This window comes from Macrotis lagotis, chromosome 1 (genome assembly GCF_037893015.1).
Source record: "Macrotis lagotis isolate mMagLag1 chromosome 1, bilby.v1.9.chrom.fasta, whole genome shotgun sequence".
Classification (NCBI taxonomy): domain Eukaryota; kingdom Metazoa; phylum Chordata; class Mammalia; order Peramelemorphia; family Peramelidae; genus Macrotis; species Macrotis lagotis.
This window is the reverse complement of record NC_133658.1, coordinates 907,392,062-907,411,647: the sequence shown is the minus strand read 5'-3', so window position 1 is coordinate 907,411,647 and position 19,586 is coordinate 907,392,062. Positions and strand designations below refer to the sequence as shown.

The following is a 19,586-nucleotide window of genomic DNA, read 5'->3' as shown; positions in this document are numbered from 1 at the left end:
GGGAGTTTATTTACCCTTGCCTTGGACTTAAAGGAGAGAGGATCTCTTCCAAACCTTGATAAAGATATTGGTGGAGACCTGAGAAGACAGGTCAGAGACAGGCTATGGGGAATCGGTGTTCAGAGAGGAAAAGATTACCTTAACTCTAAAGGATAAAAGGAAGAAGACATTGATAGAATAATTGTGGAGTACACGAGTCCTGGGCTTTGAGTCAGGAGACCTGCTTGAAATCCGGAGATTTCTAACCCATAATAGCATCCCCTGTGCTCGGGACTATTTATTCCCCATAGCCACAGATCATACACTTTTACAGAATATTTCTTGAATTCTCTGCTTTCTACTCTCCCTATTCCTTACGTGTTGCCTCTCCTACAACATATTTTGTTACACATGGAAGCTGAACTGGGGGTGGGGTGGGGAGGTTGAGTTTCCTTGAACTTTCAAGGCCCAAGAGGGCCCTGATACCAGCCTTTCCTTATCCCTGGGTTCTGTGCAGTCAGCTTTTCCACTGATAAAGGTATGTGTCCCAGATTAATCTCTGGGGAAAATTCATCATACTCACAGGATTCTCTCCTTGGATCATCCTCCAGCTATCTAAAGACTAACTTACAAAGAGGACTAAATTAGAAATATTTCAGTCTTCATGACCATCTTTCTTCTCCATTTTGTAGGGTTCCCAACTCCCTCTCTTGGTCCTTGTTAAGAAATTTAGAGTGAGGGGTGGCTAGGTGGCTAGGTGGCGCAGTGGATAAAGCACCAGCCCTGGAGTCAGGAGTACCTGAGCTCAAATCCGACCTCAGACGCTTAATAATTACCTAGCTGTGTGGCCTTGGGCAAGCCACTTAGCCCCGTTTGCCTTGCAAAAAAACCTAAAAAACAAAAAAGAATTTTAGAGTGAGGGAGAAGGTTTCTCATTGAGAGATCCTTGTATCTAGTAAGGCCCTGTGGGATTGTCTAAGAATCTGATAAGGCTGAGGTCAGTTAGACATCTCTGATATGTGGTAAGGACATGCAAGGCAGTGAGCATACTTCTACAAAAAAAGGTAGGACTTTATGAACGATGTCGTGGCATGTTTTGTAGCTCTCATTCCTGTTAGTGTTAGACTTAAACAAGTTAGAAAGAGCTGAGTTCCAATCCTGTCTCAGAAAATAACTAGTTGAGAGATTTACAGAACTTAAGTCCTGAGCCTCAGTTTCCTTACCTGTAAAATGGGATTAGTAGTACCCAAATTACAGTTGTTGGAAGAATCAAGTGAGACCATCTCTATGAAGTTCTTTATAAACTGTAAGTTGTTTCACAGAAGTGAATTATTACAGTTTTATAAGAAGGTGGGAGATATTGGATATTTAGATTTTCAGATTTTGGGGCTGAGTGGACACTGTGATTGGCAGTATTAAACTAGAACAGATGTCATCCAGGGAAGATGCTATTGATCATTTTTTGAAGTTATATGAGGAGAAAATGGAATATTCCTGGCATTCTAGTGAGTTCTACCCCCTAGAGATTGACCACAGGCAGGATGAAGAGCCTCGAAGAAGCTGTTAGAGCTGACACCAAGTCAAAACTCCCCAATTCAATTCAGAACTTTATCAAGCTGATCTTTGATGTGAAAAGCATGAAAACAGTCATGGAATTCGAGGTCGACTTTCAAAAGATGCCATTGGGAAAGCTGAGTAAGAGGCAGATCCGAACTGCATATTCAAACATCAGGAAGATCCAGCGAGTGGTGTCCCAGGGTGGTAGTGACTCTCAGATTCTGGACCTTTCCAATTGCTTCAATACCCTGATCCTCCATGACTTTGGAATGAAGAAGAGTCCACTCCTCAACAACACTGATTATGTGCCAAAGTAGAGATGCTGGACATTGAAGTAGCCTATATTCTACTTCATGATGGATCTGAAGATGGCAGCAAGGATCCCATTGATGTCAACTATGAGAAGCTAAAAACTGATATTACAGTGGGAATTGGAATTCAGAAGAAGTTGACATCATAAGGTAGAAAAGAATTAAGAAGTTAACATCATAAGGCAATATGTGAAGAATGCACATGCTACAACTCACAATGCCCACAACATAGAGATTTTGATATCTTCAAGATTGAGCATGAAGTCAATACTACAAGCCCTTTAAGCATAACTGGTGGCTGCTATGGCATGGATCCAGTGCCACCACCTTTGCTGGCATACTTTCTCAGGGTCTTCTAATTTCTGTACTTGAAGTCTCCATGACTGGCTACATGTTAGGTAATGAAATCTATTTTGCTGACATGGTTTCTAAGAGTGCCAATTACTGCTACACCTCTCAATGAGACCCAATAGGTTTGCTCCTCCTGGGAGAAGTTGCCCTTGGGAACACATATGAACTAAGTGCAGTCCACACCAGCAAGTTGCACAAGGGAAAGTACAGTGTCAAAGGCTTGGGCAAAACTGCCCCCTGATCCAAAAGCCAGGGTCACTCTTTGTTGGGGGGGAAGGCAATGGGGTTAAGTGAATTGCCTAATGTCACACAGCTAGGTAATTATTAAGTGTCTGAGGTCAAATCTGAACTCAGGCCCTCCTGACTCCAGGGCCAGTGCTCTACCCACTGAGCAACCTAGCTGCCCTGCTACAATGTTTTTATAAGGAGACAGGTCTCAATAAGAGGGATTTGACTGCAGGGAGAGAGGGGCATAGTTGCCCTGCCAGTGTCACCCTTAATGGTGTGGAAATAGCCTTGGAAATTGGGGTTCCTTCTGGTCTTAATGTCACCTGTCTCCTATATAATGAATACATTGTCTATGACATTACTCAGGTAAATTTGAAGCATCTACTGAAATAGAAATTAAGCTTTAAGACATCTCTGTGGTGAATAGATAGCACTAGCCTAGTGCTTAGAAGTGACCAGACCTCTCTGGTTCTGTTGTAGCATTTTGAGCTGCCTGGTAGGCTGAAATATCAGTGACCCTTTAAAAAATATCAAAAGAACTGAGTTATAGACAATGTTAATTTTACTAAATATTCTCTATAAGGATTATATATAAACAAATGGCCATATATTGAAAAGACATTTTCCCCATTTGGAGTCTCTGGGTTTTGTTTGTCTCTGGGGGTTTGATTCCCACACTCCTGGGGAACAGCAGATCTCCTGTAACTGACAAGGGAGGAAAAGTTGGAAGAAAAGGGGTTTTATGCAAGATAAGCAATGAGGGGAGGGGAGGGATTTTTAAAGACAGGAAATTACAATGTGATGTTCACATTATTAGATTTTAGAGAAAAATAAAGTGGTTCAGACTCTCTAAAGAAAATACCTGATAGAGGATTTACTAGATTCCAGGTGTTCTGTCTTCCTTTGTGACCTGCCATTACCACCACTTTCCCCTCTTTTTCCTGGCACAAATTTTCTTCCTCTGAGGCTTATCTCACTTTCCACTTCCCCTCAAAAGTCTTTCCCTCTTGTCCCCTGTCCCTCTGCCCTGGGGCCCTCCTCAAAGTATCTTCAAACTCTTTCCCCTTGATATAGGACTCTATGCACTGGGCCACCTAGTTGCCCAATTCATTTCCTAACCTAGATTGAAGAGAAGGAGCAGATGAGGGAGCCACCAAGGTGTAATGATGCTTCCTATTCCTATAACAATTGAAGGGTCTCTCCTCAAGACAGTCAGAGAAGCAGGGAATGTTGGGAGTAATAGACTCATTTTACAGATGAGGCCATGGAGAGTCATAGAGCTGAAGTATCTCACCTAGGATCCCACAGTAAATGCTGGAACTAGAATAGGAATCCAGACCTCCTGACCTCACCTCTAGAGCTCTCTTCTTTCCTTGGACCACCCTTTTAGTACAAGCTGGAAGCCCTGGGAGAACCTACTCCTTGCTTTTGGTGAAGGATCCAACCCTTTGATGCTTCCAGGCCTGAAAAGACTCTGCAGAGGATTGAGGCAGTTCTGACCCCATCCAAGTTCCTTGACTCAGCTCATATCACTGGGTTCTCTTGGGCCCCCTTCTTCTCAGTCTTCTCAGAGAGTCTACAGGGCTGGATTTCCTTCTGATATCCCAACTGCTCTTCAGAGAGTCGTCTGTGCTGAGAAAGGGAGCCATGCCCCCAGTCTTGGATGCCCTCCTCTTCCCCCCACCCTCACACAGCCCCTCTCTTCCTAATACCATCAGCTGCCAGCCCCCACTGTTATTAATGACCTTCTGCATAACTGGAGAGAGTCACAAGATCCTGGGAACTGGTTCTGCCTCAGTTACATACCAACTATTCAACACTGGACAAACTCCACTCTCCTTAGGGCCCGAGAGAACTCTCAAAGACCTGGCTTTGCAGATAGGGAGCCAGTCTGTACTGGTGGAGGGGTTGCCTGCCTATGGAAACACCTCTAGTCAGGAAATCCTCAGTCTTGGACTGATTATATTTACATTTCCTCAACACAACATATATTCCTTGAGGATAGTGACTTTTGATGTTTATACCCCATGCCTAGCCCAGTTCCTTAGCACACAGTAGGTGCCTAGTAAAAGTTCTGGATTAACAGATTGATGATTCCTAGGTCCTTCTTCCCACAATATCCTCTCCTCAGGAGCTGTGAGACAGAAAGACAAATGGGGATGATGAGTAGGACCCTCTCCAATTCCTAGCTCCTGTCTCTGACCCTGTAGCCTTTGAATACCGCCTGTCACAGACAGAAGTCTTGGATAGTTTCCAGAAGAAACACTATGGAAGAAAGCTCCCCCCCCACCATGTACTGGGCTGTGAACCCCTTCCCTAAAAACCTCCAGAGATCTCTGGTATTCCTAGACTTGATGAGGGATCCCCAGTCAAATATTCCTAGCTATGGTCATCTGGTCTGGGCTTGAGGGTTTCCAGGACTGGAGAGGTCACTATCTCCTAGAGTAACCTTTTATGCTAGGAAAAAGCTAGGACCTGTGGTGGATGGAATATTGGATGGGGGTCAGGAATCCTGTTCCAGGTACTGAGTAGTTATGTGACCCTGGTCTTGTCACATAATCTCTCAGTCTAATTTTCTTCACTTACAAAAATAAAATAATGCCTCCATCCCAATTAAATGAAATATGATACACAGAACCCTTTGAACCCTCTCAGGCACTATATAAATGGTAACTCTTGTTAGCCCATTCCCTAACTGTAAAGCTCTCCTTGTGGGGAAAGGAGCCCCAGGTGACCTCTTTGCTCCTCGTATTGAATTTTTTTTCTTCTCCTTGCCCAGCTCAGACCTCAGCAGGAGCTGGGATCCTGTCTGTCCCTTCAGAGGATCCTGATATTCTCTGTCTTGACTTTTCCTCCGGAAATGAAGCTTTTGTGGGTATTCTCCCCCTGGACTGCCTCTCCTAGCACTGGGAGCCTCAGGATGAACAGGTAACCAGATGATCCTGGGCATCAGGCAGTCAGACTTCTGAATCTTGGGGAGTCTGGACTTGAGCTTAGCTGGGCTCAGCTGGCAAGGGAGTGTCAGTGATTGTTCCCCCTGCCCCAGCAATGCTCCCCCTGCCTCAAAGACTTCTAGTGCCTTGGGGTAGGTGAACTTCAGGAACAGACCACTGATCTCAGGCAGAACTGGAAGGGGCCAGGTGACATTTTGAAACCTTAGTGACCCCTACTAGTTTTACAGCATGTCCTGGGAAAGTTAGAAGGAGAAAGAAGTTACTCCCCCAAATAATATGTGCCTAGGGCCTCAATTGCTGGGTACCTCTGATTTCACTTGGACTCTCTGTGACCCCAAACCAGGCTGGTCTGGATTTAAAAGTTCTCACTTCCTTGGTCTACTCTGTGTAGGGGTACATGATGTTCTTCATCCTCCCTGCTATTCCCTGGATAAGGAACTTAGGGTGACGTTCACCCCAGACTGAGGGAGGGTACTGGAGAGACCACTGAGCCAGGGGGAGGGCACTTACCCTACACTGATAGACGTCCTTGTCCTGTTTCTATCACACCAGTTGTGGAAACAACAATTTGCATGATATAGTCACCAATGTCACTGAGGGTGAGGTTGGGGATGAGCAGGGAGCCGTTGGGGAACAGCTTCTCCTGGATATCTGCTGGGGTCTGCACTCCAGAAGGAACGATGTAGACAGCCATCTGGTTTCTGGTTTCTACTGACACTCTATATCAAGAATAGCTGAGGACCTTTCCTAAGAAGCCTCGGATGTCCAAGGTGATGCTGCTGCCCACTGTCCCATAGGGAGGGTTGGGTACAACACCAGCTGGAGGACTTTGAGCAGATGTCAACTGGATACAGTAGCAGAAGTTGTAGGCAGAGAGGGGAGGAAGCAGATAAAGCTCAGAAGGGTCCCCTGTGTCCTAAGAGGTTCAGGATCCTAATCTGTCCCCAGCATAAAGGTGCAAGCTGTGAAGGCTGCCTCAGGGTTTTCTGAGGACTCAGTGAAGAATGGTTGAAGGAGATTCAGGTGCCTACATATCATCTGTTAGTTCCAGTCTTTGCAGAGCATCTAAATGTTTGGTCTATATTGAATTTCAGCTCCCTCCAGAGATTTGATTCACAAAGGACATGCCTGTGTGAAGGAAAGATATTGAAGCAAGATATGAATCAATAAATGGGTGCAATTAAGAATAGAAATAAAATCTTAGACCTGGGCAGGACCTTAGAGATCCCCAAATCAAAAACCTTCAATTTAAATTAAGCAAACTGAGGCCCAGAGAAGGTAACACATATGACTAATATTAAATAGGAAATAGCATAGGCAGCATTTGAACCCAGATCTTCTGACCCCAAACCCAGGGAGGTCCTTTCCCAAAGTTGGGATACTAGCTGATGCCCCAGTTCCAATTTCCTGATTCTGTCATAGGGCCTCACTAGTAGAGAAAAGCACCCATTGATCCAACCACACCACTTGGCCATGTCATCTTATATAGACATACCATAGAACACAGCCAATAAGAATATAACCCAGTCCCAATTCCCCAACAACCCCAAAGCACCCATTACTCACCAGAATAGCAAGCACAGATCCTGTTTAGGCCAGCCATTAAGAAAACAGCCAATAAATCACGGAAGGGACTTTCCCTAGAGAAGCATCTGCACACTCCTTCTTTGCTGTCCTTGGGCTGAACTTATGAAGTCAAGCTAATTATAACATCATTATCATACATTAATATTCCCCTCAGTGGGCTTTTTTTTTAGTTTTTTCAAGGCAAACGGGGTTCATTGGCTTGCCCAAGGTCACACAGCTAGGTCATTATTAAGTGTCTGAGGCCAGATTTGAACTCAGGTACTCCTGACTCTAGGGCTGGTGCTCTATCCACTGTGCCACCTAGCTGCCCCCAGTGGGCTTTTCTTTATACATTCTGGATAACCATATGTACAGCTCCACCAAGCCTATGTGGCCCCCTCATAGCACAAACTCCTCCCTGTATTCCAGAATTATCATGTCCTGTCAGATCACAGTCCTTCTTTCCTTATATAAGCCCCTAATTTCATCTAGCTCAGACCCTGCCTCCCCTAGGAAGCACTTCCTAATTCTCAATGATGTGAACTGAGAACTCTGAGTTGCTACCTCCACCATTGCCCCTGGCCAGGTCTACAGAGAGTGTCTGGCACAGGCATCCCTGAGACTGGTCTCTTTCCTCCAGGTCCTTGTGCTGATTCACTTGGCTATACCTGGGCTAGAAGCCCCCATGCTCCATCTCCCCTCCAACAGACCTGGTGTCTCACTTGTGATCAGGAGTCTCTTCCAGAGGCTACCCCCAACTGTGTGGAGGTTCTGAGGGGCTCTCCAAAAGTCTGTGCTGCCCCCAACCTGGGACTGCTTTTCTTCTTCCCAGGAGCCTCTGTCTTCCCCTCATGAGTTGTGTTTTCTCTGAACAAAAGCCATTTACAGGCTCTGGAAGTGTTCCTGCTGGTTTCCAGAATAAAGATGTACCTTGTAAACTTTAAAAAATTAGTGTTAAAAAAATAATAGGGCATGAGTTAGATAAGATTTACTGAGATTCCTATAAATACAGAACATCTATCCAAAATGACCACCTCCAAATAGAGAGAAAGGAAATATTTCTCCATATATAAAGAATAAGGGAAGTCATTATATTCCTTGGAGGCCTGTCTATAAGGTTGTGCAATATTGGGTAGCACAACTGCTTTTTAAAGACTATCATCCTTATACAATACTATCTGTTCTAAATGAAAATACAATGCTATCTCTTCCTGGATTTAAAGTATAGTGAGGGCAGGACAAGTTTTCTGACTTCCTAATCATTTGCCATCCAGAGTTTGTAATTAACATATAGAGACAAAACATTCCATTTCTTACAACAGAAATGACTTTTTTAAAAAAAAGGAATATAGGATTGAAATACTTTTTAAATTTTCTCATTTCCCCCCATTTTGAACAAAGATGACATCACTTGAAATCAACTGTAGATCAATTAAAAAGTGCAGAAAAAAAGAAGGGTGAAAATGAGGGGCATAATGGAGGGAGAAATAGCATCTCTTGGCCATCTAGAGTTGCTAGGTAAATGATCAGGCAACATGATCGTCTATGAGAGGGCATAAGGAAGGACAACACATTTACAGATTCAAAGTCTTTCCTAGGAGCTCTCTCCAAAACATTTCAAAAACCTTAAAATTATGATTCTAACTAAATTTTCGAGAGACAGAACCAGTGAGGCAATTCTCCAGCCAAACGTAACCTGGAAGATCGTGGTAAGGCTCTGTTCCATGAGGTTGGAGGATGTGGCAGCTCAGGATCACCACACCAGAACAGAGCTCCAGACTTCCAGGAATAGTCCATAGGGTGCCTAGGTCCCTGGGAGCACTTGCTCATGGCAGCAGAAGCAGTTTTCCTGCCAAACCAGGGAACACCAAGCACAACTTGGAAGCTCAGCAGGGAAACCTCTGCCAGGGAAACCATTTCACCACGTAGCCGCTCCCAGAGGAGACAATTTTAAAGGAGTTGTGATAGAAAATGTCATTCACATTCAGAGAAATAAGTCTGAATGCAGATCAAAGTATACTATTTTCCACTTTAAAAAATTTTATACTTTTTTAGTCTTCTCATGAAAGGTTTTTTTTTTTTGGTTTCCTGTTGTTCTGACTCTTCTTTCACAGTATGGCTAATATAGGAATATATTCCATAAATTTATACATATATAACATATCTCAGATTACTCACTTGTCAAGGGAAGGGGGAGGAAAGGGAGAAAAATGTTGAATTCAAAATATTACAAAATGAATAATGGAAACTATATTTTTATGTAGTTAGAATAATTGATTAAAAATAATTCAGCTTATACTCTAATCATATCCAAGATGTAAACATTTGTTCAACATTACTTGTACAAAAGTTTATCGATGTGTGCAATATAACTGAAAAAAATATTACCACTTGAAACAAACCCATTACTTATAAGATGACTTCAGGCCTGTTAAATGCATGCTCAGATATGGACATATTGTCACCAATGGCACCATATACTGTTCACATTTAAAATTATCAGGTTTGAAGCACTTAACTAATCAAGGAAATAATATTTATTGTGTTTGCCCTTTATCAGGCAGTGTGGGGCACTTTTTAATCATACGAAATAAAAAGAGGTAAGATAACTTGTTTCACTTTACTCTGTCCATCTCCCTCCACTTTCACAATTTTGTCTTAATGCCAAATAGTATAATAAATTCTGATTTATCTGAAACATCAAATTAGGAGAGACACTTTTCACTTAAAATGTGACCAAAAGAAATTTAATCTCATCTAGACCTATTTTCTGGGGTAGCCACCTGTCTCAGTGGATAGAGCACCTGGTCTCAGTGGAGTCCTGAGAACCCGAGTTCAAATCCAACCTCAGAAGCTTAATGATAGCCTAGTTGTGAGACCTTGGGCGAGTTACTTAATCCCATTGCCTTAAAGAAACAAATAAAAGTGTAGAACTTAGACTTATTTTCTTAATGTTACACAGAAGCTCAATTTATAATTTCAATCATTTGGTGTTATAGTTTACATCTGAGCAATATATTCCAAACATTTCATATTGTGGGGTACAGCTAAATCCACTGCCAAAAGTTTAGGTGATCATGTAACAAAAGGCAGGTTGAACATGCTCTGGAGACACAAGTAGCTCATGTTCTGGAGGTTATAAGCACAAGATGGGGTTCTCCCCTCCCCCCCACACTGCCACAGCCATAGCAAATTTTAAAATGCCAGACTAACCAATTAATACAGTTTTTCAAATTCAGTAGATTCACACTCACCTGTTTCAGTCTGTCAGGACCTTGTGAGAGATGAGGAGATGGACAGTAAGCTGAAGGGGGTCAGGAAAGGAAGGTTTAGAGAAAGTCCCTTTCCTCCCCCCCACACCCTCCTGGAAACTCCCTTTCCCCTCCCCTGCCCCAGGGAGGAGGTTCCTCTTGGGACTAAAGTTTCACCAGCAGAAGGAAGGGAGACTCAGCTAGTTCACACCCAATCCTCCTCAGGACCCCCCATACCACAGCATTGTCTCTCCAATTTCGAAGGCTTAAAACTTAAGAATCAAATTTATCTCAAAAAAGTGGGGGGGAGGGGTAGTGTGTGTATATGAGTGTGTGTGAGTGTGTGTGCATGCATGTGTGTATGTGTGTGACTGCATGTGCTTGTATGTTTGTGTGTGCATGTGACTGCATGCATGCACGTGTGTGTGTGTGTGTGTGTGTGTGTCCCTCTGTGGGTGTGTTTTTGTGTTTGTGTCTGTGTGGGTATGAAAACTAAAGCAGCCCAGAAAAGCCATTTTGAAATCAACTAACCAGAACTGGTCAAAACCAAACTTTAGGGTGATTTCACCACCAGCACCCCTAATCCTACAGACCATTGTCCAAATATCTACAAGTACGTCTTAGAGAAACGCAGACCACAGCAAAACCTTTTGCCCTCTCAGGAGAGCCTAGAAATCTTTCCTCCTGGTTCAAGTTAGAACAAGGAACTGGATGATAGACTTTCCTCTTTCAAGGTCTCCCAAGTGTACCTAACTCACATTTCATCAGAAAGAGCTGAATGGTCCACTTTACCCAGCCAATCTAAGTCTAAAGCACCATAAACAATAAACAGATCATGATATTTTTGACCCTAATAAAGACTAAAACTACATATATTAATCTCCAGAGTTTGCCCTAATAAGAAATAAATGTTATTAGACTAATGTTAGTCTAGATCCTAAGGCAGAACAACAGAGATTTGCTTATCAGAAAAATTTAAGCATTTTCATAAATCATGATCTATGTGTGTGTGGATGTTTTAAACATATTTTTTGTCAAAATCTGCTTCTCTCCTTCATATCTGAGTGCAAAGATGAAAATCCCCTATTGTTACAGGATGGCACAGACACCCTGGAGAGGAGAATCTCACATTTATTAGAGATCTGTGGTTCCAAGGCCTAGACATCCTGAGCTTTTATAAACAATGTACACATTAGCAGCAACATTGTGTGATGATCAACTGTGACTATGATACACCTTGGCTCTTCTCAGCAATTTGAACCATACAAAGATAAGTCTAAAAGCTTTGCAATAGAAAATTCCATTCACATCCAGAGAATTATGAAGTCTTAATTCAGATTGAAGCTTACAATTTCCATTTCATTTTTTTCTTTTTTCTTTTTTTCTAGTTTTCCCATTTGTTCTCATTCTTCTTTCACAGCGTGACCAATATGGAAATATATTTGACATAATTGTACACGGAGCACCTACATCAGATTAACTGGGGAGAGGGGAGGGAAGAGGAAGGGAGGGAGGGAGAAAAAGCTGAAACTCAACATCTGACAACAAAATGAATGGCGATATGTAATTGGAAAAAATAAAATGCAGAAGGAAAAAGAAAAGTTATAGACCTCTTTCCTTCCAAGGAGCATGTCCCAGGGGAGAACAAGGACCTATTCCTCCTCAAATTCTTGTCCAGGGCCACACGTCCTGGCACAAAAACTATAAACTTTTAAAAAAATCAGCTAAAATAAAATGACAGAAAATATAGGTAAGACATGAAGTTTTCTTCTCAAGGATTTACTTGAGTAAACGTATAGATGGAGGCCCATTTGTCCAAGATGATCACCCCAATCTATTGAGAAGGGAATCTTTATCTAAAAAGAGGGGATAGGGCTAGGTGACACAGTGGATGAGCACCCACCCTGGAAGGAGGAGGACCTGAGTTGTTTTGATGTTAAATCGATATCCATTGTCAACAATCTCTTGTGAACAAGGTCTTTCGTTGGTAAAGGAAGAAAGTTTATAATAATCTTTGTCTCTTATCATCTATCATCACATGTTTATGGAAGGGAATGTATATGTATATATATATATATATGTATCAGTTGGGTGATATTCTTTTGTAACTTCAAAGAAATTATATTAACAGTGTTTGATTCTCTTGTGAACATGTAAGCTATTTGAATACTGTAATGTTAAAGCCTGGAATTAACATGTGATTGCTTTGAAGGGGTGGTAAGGAAAATATCACAAATCATGACCCCCTTCTGAGATACATCTGTGGATTCGTGCATAATATAATGATGGAAATATTATTGTGTAAAATTTAATATCCCATGTTGTTAATTGACTTAGTAAATGCCTGGTTGTTTTTACTATTGTTTGATTGCATGGGAATAAATAACACATTTTAGAAATTCAAGGATACCTAAGATTTTCTAATAGTTTTAAAGAATTCTGAAAGTCATAATTTATATTTTGAAGATGACTAGGAGTTAAAAGTTTATGTATAGATATCTTCTCCTGCTAAGGCTAGAACCATTCTTTCAAAAGTCATTTACTCCATCTACAGCATTTAGCATCAAACCCCATAGGGCTAAATGACTTCATCTGCATATTGTCTATTTTATCATACCTGATGTCAGGCAGATCAATTATCAATACTTTGTAATATAGCAATATAACCAGAGCTTCGAGTGACTTGAGCACTGAGGAGAACCAAGAGTGTGCTAGGCTGTATAAGAGATATAAGGTATAAAAGATATAAGGTATAAGAGATCCAGAGGGGGAAAAAATCAGAATTCAATTGTTGCTCATGTAGCTAAGGACAGTGTTGTAAATGAAGTGTAATAAACAGATTTTGAGATATAAAAACAACAATAAACCTAATTCATATTTTTTATAAAATCAACTTTTTGGCAATGAACCCATTTAGTTATTAACTGTGTTTAAAATAACTAAAAATCTCCTTCTGGCTAGAATGTTGCCCATCATCTCCATACTTCTCACATAACAATTGGCTAGAGATTGCCACAAAGAAATCTCAAATCATCATCATTATTTTATCTTCCTCATGTTACATATGTATTTTCCCCTCAAAGCATATAACCAATTTAGTCCCAGGCCAAATTCGAACTCAGATCCTCCTGACTCTAGGGCTGGTGCTCTATGTACTATGTCACCTAGCTGCCCCCGCCTTATAATTCTTTTTTTCTTAAGATTTTATTTATTTTGAATATACAATCCCCCCCCAATCTTACTTCCCTCCCGCCACCCCCACAGAAGGCAATTTGCCAATCTTTACATTGTTTCCATGGTATACATTGATCCAAATTGAATGTAATGAGAGAGAAATCATATCCTTAAGGAAGAAAGTATAAGAGATAGCAAGGTCAGACAATAAGATATCAGGTTTTTTTCCTAAATTAAAGGGAATAGTCCTTGATCTTTGTTCAAACTCCACAGTTGTTTCTCTGGATACAGATAGTATACTCCATTACAGACAAGCCCAAGTGCCTGATTGTTACACTGATGGAATGAGCGAGTCCTTCAAGGTTGATCATCAACCCCATGTTGCTGTTAGGGTGCACAATGTTTTTCTGGTTCTGCTCATCTTGCTCAGCATCAGTTCATGCAAATCTCTCCAGGCTTCCCTGAATTCCCATCCCTCCTGGTTTCTAATAGAACAATAGTGTTCCATGACATACATATACCACAGTTTGCTAAGCCATTCCCCAATTGAAGGACATTTACTTGATTTCCGATTCTTTGCCACCACAAGCAGGGCTGCTATGAATATTTTTGTACAAGTGATGTTTTTATCCTTTTTCATCATCTCTTCAAGGCATAGACCCAGTAGTGGTATTGCTGGGTCAAAGAGTATCTGGTTTATAATTCTTAACCCTTTTTAGATCTTCTAGTTTATTTTTCCTAACTATTGAACCTCTGTTAAATAGCCTTTTCTGTTACAATATCTCCAGTTTTTACTTGCTCAATTTTCTATCCTTGAGATTTGTTTCTCTTAGCTATATAGCTCCAAGACCAGTCTCTGCAGGATGCCAGCCAGCAGTGCCAGCTGATCATTCTCTGGACCCTGCCTTAATGAAGTCCTCACTGTAATGCATTCATCACCAAAGGGACTTTGAAAGGCCCAGAAGAATCTGGGTTCCGAATAATTTCGAGGGGAGAACGATGCAGGGAAAAGATGAAGGGAATTGTGAATGTAACAGAAAGAAATTGGATGGAGATGTAAATCAACTAGAATAGAGAATTATGATTGTAACAGAAACAATTTGTAATCCTAATGGCTGCTCAAATTGGATGGAGAGTCCCATTACCAGTGATTCATTGGTTAATGTAAAATTTGTATCCTCATCTCCTTAGGCAGACCCCCCCGGGTCTGCCCCGGCCCCGTGCTCAGGGAAGACGCGGCTCAGGACTGGGGAGCCGGGCGCGGGGGAGCCCCGGGGGCCCGAGAGACGCGGGCTCTGCGGGGGGGGGGGCACCTGGACCCCAGCTCCGAGCGGTGACCCCCGGCTCACGTTGTTTGGAGCCTGGAAATGCGGCCAGTTAAGTGGCAAAGGCTCCCCCGGGCTTGGGGCTCGGAAGGTCTGGGTTCAAATGCTGCTCTTGCCCCTCCCCTTAATACGGCTCACTTCTGTTCCCTCAGCGGGGACTCATTTTTCCCAATTGTAAACTGGGGACGTTTGAGTCAGGGATCTCCAAGGTCCTCCCAGGGCTGCCCCGACCCCCACCCCGCGTGGCTCTGCTGCCCCCCTCCACGTGTGGCCACCACCCCGCCACAGCCTTCCCGAGTCACGGCTGATCCCCCACAGAACAGATTCTCAGACCCTCTGGAGCCTGGGCCTGGCACAGCCTGGCATCGCCCCTCCCTCCATTCAGTGGGGCGGGGCTCAGGGGCCTGGGTCTCTCAGGGGACCAGGGGACCCTGCTGGCCTCTGCCTTCTCCCTCCCCTCTGCCTCCATCCTGGCTGCTGACGTCTGTTCCAGATGTTCCTCTGGGTTGTGCCAAGCCCATCCCTTGGCCCCGTGGGCAGCAGCGTCACCTTGGACATCCAGGTTTCTCAGGGCAGGTCCTCAGCCTTAGAAACACCCGACCAGAGCGCTGATCACAGTGCCCCTTTGGGAGAGCAGACCCCTGCAGATATCCCGGAGAGGGTGCTCCCCAGAGGCTCCCTGCTCATCCCCAACCTCACCCCCAGCGACATGGTACAGATTGTTCATTTCACAAGTGGCATGGCATTAATGTAATGGCTCGAGGCAGTCTCTGGTAGGTGCTGTCCACTCCCAGCTCAAGTGCTCACTCCAGTACCCCCCATTAGTCACCTCAAAGTTACTTATCCAGAGAGCAAGGAGAATCCAGCACACGATGCACCCCTACTTAGCATTTATTAGGCACCTGCTGTGTACAAAGGAAGTGAGCTGGGTATCATCAAAAAAAGGCAAAAGCTGAAGGAGCTTACATTCTGTGGAATGTATGGAAACCTATAATCATGTAGGTGGAATAAACATGAGGAGAGGAAGAAGCAGTCCAAGATATGTTATTTCCTGGGTAGAGGGAACCTCTCTACCAGTGCAGGCTGGCACCTTGTCAGTGTGTAGAGTTCTCTTGGGCACTAAGGGGGTGGAGCTTGCCCAGGATTAAGCAGCTGCTATTTGCTAAGGCAGAAAATTGGCACCAAGCAGGCCCTCTACTTAAGAGACAAAGTCAGGAGCTAGGGAATGCACTAGTGGTAAGATGGCATTAGGCAAGATTAACTGGGGGAGCATCTTGGAAGAAAAGAAGGGAATTACAAGAGGGAGGGTGGGAGGAGGGGCAGGCAAGGTTGGGGGACATGGCCCACTCGTCAGCACAGGACACTGTAGAAGTTGGGACCTGGGAAGGAAACTCATCCACTGAACTCTCTGAAGAGCCTGGGTCATAAGGGGCCCAAGAGGACCCAGTGAGAGGAGCTGAGACAAGGAACATGGATGGGGCAGGTCTGCCTCAGTTTCCCTGCAGAGCCTTCTCAGACTTGGAGGCAGCACTGGATTGCTAGAAAGGTAGGACCAAAGAAAGAAGAGAGCTTTAGGCTTGGGATCTGGCTTCCTATTCCAGCTCCAGTATTTACTATGTCACCTCAAGCGAGACCCCTCAGTTCCATGAATCTCCATGACCTTGTCTGTAAAACTGGGGGTACTACTCCCAGCATTCCCTGCTTCCATCTGTCCTGAGGAAAGGCTGCTGAAGTGTGATGGAGATGGGCCTTGTAGGGGCCTTAGCTTCTGGGTTTTGGTTCTGGGAACAGGGAGCACAAGGCCTCTGAGCCTCCCTCCCTTCTGTTGCTGCTGCTGCTGCTGATCCCTAAAGGCTCCTGACTCTTTCCTGAGGGGTTTCTACTCCTTGCTCTGGCCTCCTCCATGCTTGCTGTCCATCCCTTCTGATTGTTGCCTGGGCAACTGGCTGGCCATGTTCCTTGCTCTCCAGGAATCTCAACCCCCATCTGCTGTTCCTCCTCTTCTCTAACATGGAGTTTCTCCTGAGCTGTCAGAGCTGAGGCTTTGGCCCATGAGAGGACCTAAAAGGAGAAGGCGCTGCAGAGACTGTGTAGCTCAGTAGGAGTGATGGGCTGGTGGCTGCATTTTCCTCCTTTAGAGTTTCTGGGACTCCTTCCATAAAAATACAAATTTCTTTCATTTCATGCTATGCAAAACATAAGGCAGCATGGTATAGTGAAAGGACAGAGGATTCATTCACAGGAAGACCCGAAATCAGGACCCCTCTCTGACATCCAACTCCTGTAGCAATGGCTATGGGAAGGTATGGCCTTGAGCATCTTCCTAGGAGGAGACAGGGTTCACCCTGTAGTCCAGGGTCCTGAGTTCAAATCCATCTACCAATTGTTGGCTGTTTGATTCCAGACAAGTCACAATAGGAGACCTGGGTTTTCCTTTTAACAATGAAGACATTGACCTTTATCAAGGATTCTTAGATTCATAAGTTTGAATGGGAACCGTGAGACGATAACAACTTGTCATTAACTTTTTTTTTCCTTAAAATCCTTTCTATTTCATTCTGTGAATTTAAAACCAAGACTCTGAGATGGATCTGTAGGCTTCCTTAGACTGACTGCCCAAGAGACTCATGAGAAGGAAGGTGAAGAAGCAGTCCTAATGATTTCTGGGGTCCCTGCCAGCTCTAAGGCTGATACTCTCTAATCCTATGAACTGTGATCCAAGACTTGGAGGTGACAGAGCCTGGGGCACACTTATAGGCAGATAGTCATGGAGTTTGGTCAGAGGATACAATTCTGGTGGAAAGGAGTGGGATGAGATAAGGCTACAGAAGAAGGTTGGCTCAAGGGACTGCAGGGGTCTGAATACCAGTTAAAGAAATTTGACCTTCAAATGGATGGTAATAGTGAGCCCCTGAAGTTCCTTGAGGAGAGGAGGGGAGCAGTGACATGAACAGATCTACACACACACACTTCCTATTGTTTTCCCAGTAGTATGATGGGTGGGCTGGAGGGGCCAAAGAAAGGTAGAGAAACCCAGTCTTTCAGGATGACTGAATCTTTGATTTAACCTGGAAAAGACCCTCAGAAGATACTACAATTTTCTCATTTAACTGATGAGCCTGAAGCCTGGAGACTGAAAGAAACTTGACCAGGGACATACAGGTACGAAAAGATTTGAACCCGGGACTCTCTGACTCCAAATCCCGTAATTTTTCTACTGTAACCTATAGGATTTTGAAGCAGTGTCTTGTCTCCAGGGGACCTGTATTCTGCTTCCCTCTCCCCACTATTCATAGCCCTTGTCATATCTGCTCAGGCATCAGAATAAAGCATGATCTTAAAGACTTGCTATGCCCCTCTCTCCCTCCATCCAAAGCCCTCTTAGTGGGACCTGCCTCCTTATAAAAACCTAACAGCTAGGGTGGCTAGGTGGTGCAGTGGATAGAGCACCGGCCCTGGAGTCAGGAGTTCAAATGCGGCCTCAGACATTCAGCAATGGCTGAACAAGTTACAGTATAGGAATGTTATGGAACACTATTGTTTTGTTAAGAAATCATGAATGGTGGGACTTTAGAGAAGAATGGAATGAATTGCATGAAGTGAAGCTAGTGAAGGGAACAAAATCAAGAGAACATTGTAAACATTAACCACAACATTGCGAGTTTATCAATTATGATGGATGCAGCTCCTCTCAGCTCTTCAGAGATCTAGGACAACCTTTGGAAACCTCTTACAGAAAATGCCATCACATTCAGAGGAAAACAAAACAAACAAACCCCAATAGAATCTGAATGTAAACTATGTTTACTTTGTAAAAACTTCTCTTATGTTTTTCCTTCCTATCCCATGGTTTTCTTTCTTTTTTCTTAGTCCTAACTCCTCTTACACAAAATGACTAATATGTAAATATGTTAAACACAAAAGTACATGTACTTTTACCAGAATTTACCAGACTGTTCACTAATCGGGGAGGGAAGTGGGAAAGAAGGGTGGTAGAAAAATGTGTAACTTATAAATCTGCATGTAGGTGAATACTGAAAAATTTCCATAACATGTAATTTGAAAAATAAAATATCAATTAAAAAAATGACAACAAAATGCTTTCAGAAAAACCTGGAAGGATTTACATAAACAGATGAAAATTGGAGTGAGAAGCAGGTAATCATTGTATACAATAACATTAATATTTTATGATGTTCAGCTGGATTTATCTGTTCTCATAAATACAATGATACAAGGCAATTCCAAAAGATTTATGATGAAAATTCTCTCTCCCTTCAGAGAAAGAACTGATGGAATATCAATGTATATTGTATTATACCTGTAAAAAACTTTCTTATTTTTCTTATATCTTTGTGTTCTTTTTTGCAGTGTGATTAATAAGGAAATATATTTTTCATGACTTTACATGTATAGACTACATCAAAGTGCCTCTTTTCTTAAGAAGGGGCCTGGGAATAGAGAGGAGGAGGGAATGCAAAAGCCAAAACTTAAAAAAAAATAAATGTTTAAAATTCTTTTAACATGTAATTGAGAAAATATAAAATAAAAAATTTCAAACAAGCTAACTTTGAAGTTCAAAACAGAAGCTAACTTTGAAAACAACACATTCCTCTTGTCAAATTTATTGAGTTTCCCTTAATTGACTAGGGAGAGGCCCAAACCAAGATTTTTTTTTTTTTCAGCTTTCCAGTTCAGTCAAAGTCTTCAAAATTCATAGGGGACTGGAGAATTGGGGGTTTTTTAATTCTTTTTTTTAAGGTTTTGTTTTTTGCAAGGCAAATGGGGTTAAGTGGCTTGCCCAAGGCCACACAGCTAGGTAATTATTAAGTGTCTGAGCCTGGATTTGAACTCAGGTACTCCTGACTCCAGGGCTGGTACTCTATCCAC

General features: G+C 42.9%; 1 pseudogene; it reads left to right on the top strand.

Moving 5' to 3' along the window:
* The first annotated feature begins 1,462 nt into the window (after positions 1–1,462).
* Positions 1,463–2,849, top strand: LOC141508673 (poly [ADP-ribose] polymerase 1-like; annotated as a pseudogene).
* Positions 2,850–19,586: the final 16,737 nt, after the last annotated feature.